The following is a 12604-nucleotide window of genomic DNA, read 5'->3' as shown; positions in this document are numbered from 1 at the left end:
ACAACTGCACTATGAGGTGGGTGGTCCTAGTCCCATTTTCAAGATGGGACAACGGAGGGTCAGGCAGGACATGTGAATTGACCAAAGTCTCCCAGCCAGTAAGGAGCGGACCTGGGATTCGGACCCCAGTCTGTCTGACTCCAGTGCTTGTTTAGTTCCATGACCCTACCCACCCCGTGGAGTGAAGGGTAAAGCCAAGCTGCCCATGCCCAGAAATGGGCAGCCTCACCCACGGGGCACATGGGAGCCGCTAGCCAGTGGGTGTGTCCATGGGCAGAGTAGCGGGGCCTGGGCAAGCTAGGCACCTAAAGCGGGGTCCATCTCCCAGACTGGCCCAAACATCCCTCCTGCCTCTAACTAGGTAGAGGCAGGCGCTCTGGGGCTGCTGCTCGGACACGCCGGCTTACGACTTCGCAGGTCATGCCTCATCACACCCCACCACATATTGCCAGTAGGCATTGCCCAGCCTGGGGCTGGCAGGGAAGGGGTGGTCAGAGTGAGCTTTGTGGTCCTTCAGAGGGGGAAGATTTCCTTTGCAGGCAGACTCAGCGTGTGGCTGGTGGGGAATAGCAGCCTCAGAGGCGCCAGGAAGGGGAAGCCCTCTCTGGAACCCTGGCAGCACTTCCACACATTGACCAGTCGAAACTGCTGCACAGTGACTGGGCTAGTAGGCATCTTAAGCCCATTTCAGAGACAGCAAAACTGAGGCTCACAGAGCTTATGTGACCTCTCAGCCTCTCACAGATGGTAAGAGGCAGGCCTGGGATTCAAAGCCTGTGTGTTCTCCCCTGTCCCGGTGTGGCTGTGGGTCACTTGGAACATTTGGACAATACCTTGCTTGCGTTAGGAGCTTCTGAGCAGAGCTCCCAGCACACAGGTGCTGGATCTGGTTGGTGCCTTTGCTTCCAGCCTGGACAGATGTGAGCTGTGTCACAAGTCTTGGTTGCCAAGCAACAATTCTGACTGCACCCGCTGAGCCCCCGCGTGGGATGTGGCTTCTGGGGCCTGTCCTGATCTCTTTGCAGTCCAGGGGTTGTGGGTCACGGTGCCCTGGAGAGCTGGGCATGACGTAGGTTTGCCTTGCACCATGGGGATGTTGGAAGTCAGCTGAGGAAGCCAACAAGGGCTTCTGGAAGAGAGAAGTGTTCCTGCTAGGCCTTGAAGGAGAGTACAAAGGTTGGAGACTGCCTTGTTATCCCGAGCTCTGGACAGCCAGGGCGTGGGTTTGAGACACCTGTGGTCCCAGTGCCCAGCATGGCACCTGGCACCTGGCACCGAGTGGCTGTCAAGGACCACAGTCAGCTCACCAAAAGGGAGACAACTGGCCTGGCTTCCTGTGAGACCCTGCTGAGAGAGGGGTCAAGACTAGCCTCTGTGGCACGATGGCCCACTTTGCAGAGTATCTGTTCTAGAGGCAAACCTGACCCCATGGCAAGCTCCCCCAGTTACCCTGCGCCTGGCATTCGAGCTCTCACACAGCCCTGCCTGGTTTGGGAAAACTCCTTCACCCTGACCAAAGATCTTGGTTTTTTAAAATGTCTTTAGAACAGGATTCTAGAATTTAGTGCCAGAAGGGCCCCTAATGGTCCTCCGGGCCACCTACTTTGTTTACACCCAGGATGCTGAGGCCTATAGAGGGACAGGACTCCCCCAGGCTGTGGGCAGTTACACAGAGCTGCGATTTCAGCCATAGATTTTTCCATGGGGCCCATGCTCAGTCCTCCACCCCAGAGGGAGAAAAGAGAAGTCCCTTCCCCACACTGGCTGGAAAAGGCCACGTGCTCAAGGTCCGAGGGTTGGTGGGGCAGTGGAAAGGATTATAAGAAGGGCTGGAGAAAAGGCCTGGTGGATTCCAAGGCATGGAACGACTGTCAACTCGTCATCTCTCTCTTCAGCCCCCTCCTCGAGCCCTGAGGTCTCTGCAGCCAGAGATGCCGGCACAAGGCGGGAAAGAGAACCAAGAGTGGTGATGAGCACCGCCTCAGGCACCAGCCTGGGCCGGAATCTCTGCTTTGCCATGTCTTAGCTGCGTCGATGATTTCATAGTCTGGATCTGGGGTTCCTTTCGGGTCAAGTTGGGGTGTTGTGAGGAGAGAATGAGTTAACGAAGACTTCTTGTTTGTAAGATGCCGAAAACACCATCCACTGGGGCTGTCCCTCTGTCCTTGTTGTTGCACGGGCCACTCTGGGGGTGGGCGAAGCAGGACTGGGGACCAGTCTCCACTTAGGGGAGAGGCCCGTTTCCCTGGGGCAAATGTTCCACCAGCTTCTACCCTGATGCCATTCAAGGGCACACACTGGCTTGTCCCCACCACCGAAATGTGCCCTCTGGGAAAACTTGAGAGCCTTTCTTGTCCATTTGGGATTCAGTCAGGAAAACATTCTACCCCAGCAGTTTTAAGTAGGAAATAAATCTCTTAATAAAGAGATTCCGCTCACAAAACCACTGGCAGGGCTAGGAGAGAGAAGGAGGCTCCTGCAAAGGCTCAGGGAATCAGGGAAGGCTGGGGTTGAGGGAATTTGCTGCTCGGGATCCCGGGGCCCTTTCACCTCCAGCTCTCACGGGATCTGGTCTCACGGGCAGACTGCTCGGAGTCTGCCCAAAAGGGAAGTGGGAAAGTGGTTTAGAGGCATCTAGCCTTGAGGTACAAGAGGGCAACTAGAAGGGAAGGGAAGTAGTGCTGAGCAGCCACCAGAAACCTGGCACCCTTCCCCTCTGCGCTTGGGCTGGGGGAGGGCAGTGGTCCGGAGCAAACCGCCCTGCCTCATCCTCCACCTGCCTCACACACTATCTTAATCCTCAGGACAGCCCTGTGAGAGCCAAGGCTGAGGGTAAGGGTCCTGCTGGGTGACAGAACCAGGACTGTACCCCTGGACTGTCTGGAGATGAGCTTACCCCTGGCTGCTTTCGGGGATCTAGAGAGTCATTCCTTTAACACCCATTGACTGATCACCCACCACAGGCCAGGTGGCCTTCCACGTAGTTGGAACACGGCAGGAAACAAAATGACACAAGTCCCCTCTGTGTGAAGTTGACGTTCCACTGTGGGTGATTCTGGGAACTGCACCCTCTGTAAGTATGAATCAGTCCTCTAGGGTGCTCAGTCCCATGAAGGAGAAAAAACAGGGGAAGATGGTAAACTATCTGGTGGGCAGTGCTGCTTTACCCAGGGTGGGCAGGGACACTCGAGCAGAGACCTCACAGGAAGTAGGGAGGCCAGCACATGGCTATTGGAGGAAAGAGCACTGGAGCAAGTGCAAAGTCCCTGAGGCAGACGGAAGTGGAATGTGGCAAGAACAGGAGGAGCAAATCAGTGTGGCTGGAGAGGAGAACTGGGAAATGAGGTCTGAGAGTAGGTCAGGCACTTGGGACTTCTGGGCTGTGGCAGGGGCCTTGGGCTGGCTTTCGAGTGAGACGCTCATCAGAAGGTTCTGTGCAGAGAGAGACAAGATTGCAGAGAGGTGGCACACAAGTGTGGATGCAGAGACCTCGGGGTTCCAAGGTCGCAGGCCCCAGAGGAAGCAGGCAAGTGGCTAGGAAAGGGGCAGCAGAAGCTTGAAAAAGGAACTTTTCCTCCCTCTCTTTTCCAACCAAGGACAACACCATGCACTTGATCAGGGACCCAAATCTGTGCATCAGGGACCTTGTGGGTTTCTGTGGGGCTGGGTCCAGAGTTTATGCATCCTTACCTGATGTGCGGGGCTGGCATCTCTTGGTCCCTGCCAGCCACAAGGCTGTGGAGCCACAAGCATCTCCAGGCACATCGTGTCATCGCCTTGGGTGTGTGGAGCAAGCGCATGTTAGCTCAGTGGGTCTGTGTGCATCCCAGGTGCACATACATGAATGTGAGCCTGGAAACATGTGAGTTCCGGGGGACGGAGGCGGAGGGAGCAGGCATGTGTATTCCTTTGTACATATGTGTGGGTCCCTGGTCGTCTGTAGGGGGCAGCATGGGGGAATATCTTGGATTTTGGCTTTGTCACTTAGTCATTTAGTCACTTAGCTCCTGCTTGCTTAACCTTCCACAGAGCTCAGCTCGAGTTTTTATAGTGAATCAAAACTGATGGCCCCTAGGACCCAGTGGAGTTGATGTGTGCTTCTTCGGGACTTGGGTGGAGGGTCTGCCCGCTGGGTCTCTAACAGCCGAAGTCGGGAGGACTCCCCCTCCCTCGCTGGTAACCAGGTTAGATCAGGGCTCCCTCCACCCAGTTAGGAAGACTGTCTGATGTTTGCGCCCTGACAGCCTTAAGTAACAGATTCCTGAACCCGAGGACCTTCTGGAAAAGCTAGGTCTTTAGTACCGTGGAAAGGACACAGAGCTAGGAATCAGAGGGACCCGGGTTCAAATCCCATTTCTGCCACTTCCTCCTTCCGAACCTTGGACGGATGACGGCAGCTTCCTCACAAGCAGAGTGGGGACCACATCCTGGTGTTGCTGTGGAGCTGAGGTGAGCACTCGCCGTGCACCAGGCGCTGTGCTACAGCTTTACCTGGAGCACCTCATCTGGCCCGAACACTAACCCTCTGAAATGGCTACTGTACCCGTATTACAGAAGGGGAAACTGAGGCCCAGGGAGGGGAAGTTGCTTGCCCCGTCACTCAGCTGGGAATGGGCAGAGCCTGGGTTGGGCCAGGTAGTCCGGCTGCAAAGGCAGGAGTGTGAGACAGCGAACAGAAAACAGGTGCCCGACTCCTGGTCGGTGTTTGGTCCATGGTGTTGTTATTGATGCCAAACAGCTATTCAGGATCAGGCTCCTGACCCCGAAGGATAGCTCTGGACTCTATTTCCTCATTTTAAATAAAGAGGGTGGTGGAGAAGCACCAGACTCAGGGGAACCAAAGTTCAAACCCTGGCTCTGTGACTCCTTCACTGTGTGACCTCGAGTCATGTCCCCTCCCTGAGTGGGGAACCGCCCTCCCGTGAGGATCCGATGAGCACAAAAGAGCTTTGCATCCTGTTATGAGTTGACTTGTGTCCTCCTGAAAAGCTATGTGGAAGTTCCAGCCCCCAGAATGTGGTCTTATTTGGAAATAGGGTCTTCACAGAAGTAATCAGGTTTAAACAAGGTCACTCCAGTGGGCTAATCGAATGTGACAGATGTTCTTACAAAAGGGGGAATTTGGACAGGACAGACACACGCTGAGGAAGGACTAAGGAGACGCAGGGAGTGTCATGTGGAGACCAGGGTGATGCTACCATACCATGGGGACTTCGAGGGCAGTCAGGGGCTGACAGAGGCTAGGCACAATGCCTCCCTGCAGGGGACAGAGGGAGCGCGGTCTCCTGGCCTCCGGAACTGTGAGATGTCAGAACTCACACCATGTTGGCACAACTGCCCCAGGAAGCTAACACGCAGGCTGTGACAGGATACCCACAACGCCCTCCGTTTTTTTCCAGGGTTACACCCCTCCCTCCGCCCTCACTCACCCTATGAAGAGACCCAGGCTCCCAGAGATGCCGTCCGTGGCCCTATGAACCATCAAATGAGCGCAATGTCAGAACTTGAACCCAGGTCTCCCTGGGTTCAAAGTCAGTATTGCTGTGCCCAGCCCCAGAGCCCGAGGCTGGGTGAGCCTGGGGCAGCTCAGGAACCAGGGCCCCGCTCTTTGGCTTTGCTCTGTGGACTCTCCCCTTCCTCCATACCCCTGCCTGCTTCCGAGGCTGTTGGGTCTCACCGCCTGGGCCATGTGGCAATCAGAGGGGGAGATGGCAGTTTGTGGCTCACAGGTGTCGGAGCCTGACTCCTGCTGCCTGGCTGTGGGACTTGAGCAAATCCCCATCCCCTTTCTGAGCCTGTTTCTTTGTCTGTGAAATGGGACCATGAATGGATCTCTGCCTTCTCTGCCGGGAAGGGGTGAGATCAGGCATGGGAGGAAGCTCCGCGGGGCTGTGACTGGGGCTGCTGCCTGGGCAGGTCCTGTGAGTGAGGCTCTAGAGTCCAGCCTGAGGCCACCAGGGCACTGTGTCCCTACACTGGCTGATGGCTCTGGTCTAACCCAGAGTGGGAAGGCAAGGGCATCAGGTCTGGAAGATTCTGAAAGCTCTAAATCCCCCACCTCAGCTCTCGGTCCCCAGGGTTGCCATGGGGAAAGGGACATGGATTGGGATAATTTGTGGTCATAATTTATCAAGTACTTAGTCTGTGCCTTATTTTTGTTTTATTTTTTTAAAGATTTTATCTATATTTGACAGGGAGAGAGCATAAGCAGGGGGAGAAGCAGGCTCCCCGCTGAGCAGGGAGCTAGTCATGGGGCTCGATCCCAGGACCCTGGGATCATGACCTGAGTGGAAGGCAGACACTTAACCAACTGAGCCACGCCAGCGCCACACTTATTTTTGTTTTAATGTCTCCAAGACGGTTGTGCAGAGCAGGTGATGTTGGTCCCTTTTTATAGATGAGGAAACAGGCTCAGAGAGGTGAAGTGACTTGCCCCAGGCCACAGAGGCAGGAAGGGCCAGAGACCAGGCCCAATGCAACATCCCAGTGCTCTTTCTCTGTCACAGTGGCTCCCTCATGCCCATATAAGCCTGATGTTTGGCAGAAACTGGGCTGGGGCCCAGAGGAGAGATGGAACATGTCTGAGGCCATGCTGCAGATGGGGCCAGACACAGGCCCAGGCCTTTCTTCCTCGGCGAAGGGCAGCAACAGATGCCCGTGCACTTATCATACCCTAGGTCATAGGTCTGGAGCCTTCAGCAGCCCCTCCTGGTATGGAGAAGGCAATGCAGGGCCGTCAGGCAGAGGCCTTGAGGCTGGCCGGAGGCACAGGCCTGAAGAGGGCCGGATGGTGAGGTCCAGGCCAGTGCTTGATCTCTTAGAATAGACAGACCTCTGTGGTTAGCATGGTACTCCATCAGGGGAGGCCTCAGCTGGACTGGGGGTGGCAGGCCCGTGGTACCAGCCCACAGTGATGTCCTGTGAGCAGGGCACTCAGTGCCAGCTGCCGATCGCCACCCCACCCCTGGCAGGAAAGGCCCCGTGCCACCTCGCTTCCATTGCTGAAAAAAGAGCAGGAGAGAGAATGTCTCAAATGCTGTTTTATCGCAGTAAGTTTGTCTATTCAGCTCATTACATTTCATTAGAATTATTTAATTAGAATCTTAATAAAAGAGTAAAGCAGGAAGGAGGCTGAGGAGCGGAGGTGGGGAAATCCGTGCTGAGCGTGTGAAGTAGACCCAGCTGGGGAGGTGGAGTGGTGGAGGGGCTGCTGGGACATTTGCCTGCAAAGTAAGGCAGGGGTCAGCACGTGCGGGGCCGCTAGGACAGAACCCGGCAGCGGGGGAGGGGAAGGTATGGAGGGCCCAGGGCTGGGTTCTCAGCAGGTGGCCCCTACATGCCAGGTCTGCACTCAGGACACGGCATGTTGGGGGCAGTAAGACCCATTTCCAGGGAAACCGACACGAAGCCAGATAGTTATAGCATCTGGGGCTCGGGGCTCTGATGGGGGAGGCAGAGCTCGTTGGGCCAGCCAAGGAGAGGGCGTTAGCCTGGTATGGGATTAGAAAAGTTTTCTAGAATGGAGATCCTTTAGTGACACCCGACCACTGACTTGGAGTTGACGAGGAGGGGAAGGGCTTTAAGCAGGTTTGGAGAGAAGGCAGTAAGTTTGAGGTTCCTGTGGGGGGGTAGGGGAGGGGGCAGGGTGGAGTGGAGTTTTGGCGCCAGGACCTGGAGCCAGGTAGCTGGTTCCCCATCCCAGGGCCACCACTGTAGCCTCTGGCAAGTCATGCCTCCCTCCGAGCCTCCTTTTCCTCATCTGTGGATGGGGGCAACAATAGCACCACCTCACACCGGCTCTTCTGTGGTTAGATGCGCTGGGATGTGGCCAGCGCTCTGTGCTGGAGCTGTTAGAACTGCCGTTCTTATCGCCCGAGCGCAGATGTCCAGTCGTGACCAGTTACCAAGCCCCGGGGGGCGGGGGACTAGCTCTGGTCGTGGTCAGGGAAGCCACGGGCGCAGTTGGGCACCCTGAGAGGGTGTGGGGGGCCCTCATCCTGCCACTCGTCCTCTATGTTCCATCTTTCCTCCTTCCCTGAAGGACCCATTTTGTTCAAAGATCTGCCCGTGCTCTTCAGGGCAGCAGACCCCACACTCGGGCTCCAGAGAGGGATCTGGTGAGACTCCGTCGGTTGGCTCGTGGCATCCCGCCTGGTGCTGGTGGTGCTCAGTGAGACTGAAAAACCGACCTGGTTCCCGAGTCAGGGGAGAGAGATCCTCCCTTCCTCTGTCACTCCCCCTCGCCCTTTTTGGTTTAAACACAAAGAAGCCAGTGGCCCCATTGCCACCCCTCAGGGCACCAGACCTAACAGGAGGCCAGTCGTGGGCTGGTATACCACCTCTCCCCCTTAAAGAAAGAAGATGCTGACTGGCAGCATTTGCAGATTTCCATGGTGTAAATATCCCCTTGAAAGTGGCCACTTTCAAGCTGTGACAGGGCGTCACTGAACGCAGATGAGGAGGGCATGCCATCCACTCGGCAAGCCTGCATAAGCCAGCTCCAGCCCCCAACAGATGAAGCCAGCCCCGAGGAGGGTGGAATGGAGAGAAGAGCAGAGGGCGCCCCTGACAGTGGTGGGAGCCAGGGGGAGCTGGGCCATGCCCATGAGCCCACCTGCCCCAGGCCTCCCCTTTCCCGGGGTGTTCAGTCATTCACGGCCAAATGCACCGCACACGCAGCAGGACGTGGAGCGGGGAGAGAAGCGGTCCCAGGAGCAGCCTTGACCCATCTGCGTGAGCGCTCAGCCACCGTTGCAGTCTGGCCATGCAGAGATCACGTCTGCGTCTGGTTTTCCTCAAACTTCATCCTGCTGCAGTAAAAGATAAGAGCATTTCTAGCCCAGCTGTAAAAAAGTTCCTAGGCTCCAGTCCATGCCTTGAGTCAAGAACGCTGGGATTAAAGCTGTTATTCTTCTAATTGTCCAGTGTCATGGAAGCAGCCGCCCAATCTTTAAAATCTTCTCGCCATTCATGTGTTCAGTGGCAGGAGCAATTCAGGCCCTCCAAGCTTTGCCTTCAATGGCACTTTTTTCCAGATGGCCACAGGCCATAATGTAATTCATTAATTTAATTTAATTAGCTGTTTCACCACTACATACCACAGCCTGCTAGATTCCCATCCCTGGATACTAACTGGAGTTTCGCTACCTTCAGACCCAGCTAGCCCTGATCATTATTCCCCCCATTTCCCTGTCGGTGTGTTGTCTGAAACCCACCCCTCAGACCAATTTCCAAACCAGTCAAGTTCCCCGGTGGAAAACAATGGAGACTGACACTCACTAACTGAAGCAGGACAGGAATTTGTTGGAAGGACACCAGCCCGGCTCAGGGAAAGGGCAGCTGTGGAAGGAGGCTGGCCGCTCAGGACCCATCAAGGGGCCCCGAGAGGAGATGCGTGGTTCCGGTGCTGCTGCCCAGGCCACCATCGCTCGACGTCACGTCCTGGGCACAGCTGCACTGTCCTCTGCACCCTGAATTCAGTGCTGGCAGGAGCCTAACGGAGCCCAGTCCCGTGCCTGCTCCAGGCTGACCTGGCGAGGCTCAGGCTCTGTCCTGGGAGGATGGCCGCCTCCCTGTAAGGTTCACGCCATTAGCTAGTCCCACAAGCAGGAAAGGGGTTTGAATGCTGAGGAGGGTCCTAAAAACTGCCAATGTTACTCGTGGCTAGGCACCATGCTGATATTCTTGCCTGCCTTTCCTCCATGGAATCTTTCACAATTATTTTTGAAGGCTGTTACTTTTATCAACCTCATTTTGTGGCTGGGGAAGCAAGCTCTGAGTTCTTCATCAATAAGAAACCCAGGGGCGCCTGGGTGGCTCAGTTGGTTAAGCCGCTGCCTTCGGCTCAGGTCATGATCTCAGGGTCCTGGGATCGAGCCCTGCATCGGGCTCTCTGCTCCGCGGGGAGCCTGCTTCCTCCTCTCTCTCTGCCTGCCTCTCTGCCTACTTGTGATCTCTCTCTCTGTCAAATAAATAAATAAAATCTTAAAAAAAATAAAAATAAAAATAAGAAACCCAGACTTTTGGGCGGGGGGGTTTCCTGTGAGGACCGGGCTGTGCACCATGGATACCAGATGTTTCAGAGCGAGGCTCCTGGAGGGGTTGTCCTGAATTTAGGCCAGCCTTGGTCACTGGGTCTTGCACAGGCCAAAGGAGCCTGTCCAGTCTGAGCACTTCCTAATTCTAGATGCTCCTGCTGTTGTCTTGTCAGGGACAGGTCCCGGACCAAGGCGACACCATCCCAGGGACCATGACAGACACAGCTGAGTCAGAAAGCTTCTCTCCCAAAGCAGACAGTACATTAGGAGCACGTGCTTTCTGCCAGGCCACAGCTCAGGATGAGTCTGTCAAGAAGCTGGTACCCACTGCTGTGGAAACTGAGAGAGATGCTGGTTTCTGAGCCCCTAACCCTATCAGTGGGAAGAGGAGGGGTGCCTGGGGGAGCTCCGTTGGTTAAGCCTCTGACTCTTGATTTCAGCTCAGGTCCTGATCTCAGTGTCATGAGACCGAACCCCACACTGGGCTCTGCGCTCAGCATGGTGTCTGCTTGAGATTCTCTCTCTCCCTCTCCCGCTGCCCCCTCCCCCTATTGCACTCTAAATCAATCAAGCCATCCATCAATCTCAAAAAAAAAAAAAATAGAAGCCAGCCAGAGCCCAAGCATTGACACAGGGGCTTCCTGCTGGTGGCCCAGGTCTCCCCCATCAGACTAGGAGTTCCTGACTCTGAGATGTTCTCCCTCCTGAGACTGGGGAATCCTTTGAGTGGTGTGACTTCTCTTTCAGCTCTCTGGGGGTTGTATGTGCAGGGAAGAGCTGGGGCATCTAAGGGTGTGATGTCTCTTCCCTCAGACGAGGCAGGGCTGAGTGCTCTAAGAGGTCAGTGTCAGCAAAGCCGGACTGGAACTAACAGAACTGGATGGAACCTAATCATCTCCCGGGGGAAACTGAGACCCAGAGAGGGGCGGGGACCTGCTGAGTTCATCCCCCAGAGAGTAGCTGACCAGGACAGTATCCCAGGGCTCCTGCCTCTTAGCCAAGAGGAATTAGGGTGACAGTGTGAGGTGTGGCCTTGGGAATGCAGCTCCCAGAGTCAGTCAGGAGGAGGCAGCCCTATGGGGCCCTAGGCTTGGCGCTGCACTGCCAACCCCACCCATCGGAAGTGCCTTCTATTATTCTGTCCTGTAGGTTTGAGTTCTTGGCCAGCCTCCTGGGTGATGGCCTCATTCCACCAAGGCCAACAGATGTGCACAGCTGGAGGCTCAGCCGTCAGTGGAGTTCAGCTCTGCCCATCACGGATCTGGGCTGCAGGAAATGGAAGTCTGAGTTCTGGTCCTGGCTGCCCCTTTCCCTGGTTGTGTGGCCCTCAGCAGGGCCATGGCCTCCCTGGGCCTCAGTTTCTTCTCTGTCTAATGGGGGAAGCTCTTGATTCTTTCCCCAGACATTGAGGACCTGTGATGTGTCCGGCTTTGTGCTGGGCCCCGGGCACAAGCCAGACCCAGTGGTCCCAGCCTTCAACGAGTTTATGCGCCACGGGGGGCTGACATTGAGCATCTGTAGCCAGTTTGATGAGCTCCCTGACTATAGGGGCATTAACAGGAAACAGTTTCATTTTTCTCCAGTCGCGGGCCCAACTGTTCAGTGGCAGATCCCAGGGTCCCAGGGTGTCGTGGTCACACTGTTATTACACGGCCATCTGTTCGAGATCCTCATCCCAGGGGCAAGTCAAAGCTTTCCTTTCCTTTGTCTCCGGATGACAGACTTGTGAGACCTGGAGTGTGTGTGTGTGTGTGTGTGTGTGTGTGTGTGTGTGCGCGCGCGCACGCAGTGTGGGTTCTTTTCTGGTTCCTAGTATCTTGGGAGTATTTAAGAATACGTAGTCTTGTTCTGGGATATTTCCCTCCCCTTGCCATTTTTTTTCCCACCAAATTTAAATTTAAATGTTTATTTAAAATCGTGGTAAAATGCACCTAACATAAGATCTGTAATTTTAGTACCGGCCTGAGGCACTAGGCACACTCAGTGTTATGCGGCCGTCACCCCTGTCCATCTCCAGAACTTCATCATCACCCCCAAAGAAATCCACCTCCATTTTTAAATAACAGCAGTATTGAGATATAATTCACATAACAATTCAGTTGTTTAAAGTGCACACCTGAATGGGCTTGAGTATAGTCACAAGAGTTGTGCATTCAGCGTCACAATCCTCCCTTCAAACATTTTCATCTTGCCCAAAAGAAATCCCTTCTCCATGGGAAGCCCTCCACTACAGCACCCCCCCCCCACCCCGAGCTGCTGCCAGTCTACATTCCACCTGTGGTCTGCCTGTTCTGGACATTTCACGTATATGGAATCATCCAACACGTCTCCTTGTGCGTCTGGCTATTTGCGCTCAGTGCCATTGTTCTGACGTGTGTCCTTGTGGAAGCAGGTCCTTCATTCCCCCCTCTCTGTTAAGACACAGATGTAGAGGCTGAGGGAATCAGGGCTCACGAGATGACATCTCCTTGTTATCTGCGGTGGCTGGGTTCCTCCCTGGGGATTGAGCCTGCCCACTGCCGGTGCCCTCAGCAGGGCAGGGGTCTGAATGCTGGCTCTCTGCTGGG

Source organism: Meles meles, chromosome 1 (genome assembly GCF_922984935.1).
Source record: "Meles meles chromosome 1, mMelMel3.1 paternal haplotype, whole genome shotgun sequence".
NCBI lineage: Eukaryota > Metazoa > Chordata > Mammalia > Carnivora > Mustelidae > Meles > Meles meles.
This window is presented reverse-complemented; position numbering follows the sequence as displayed.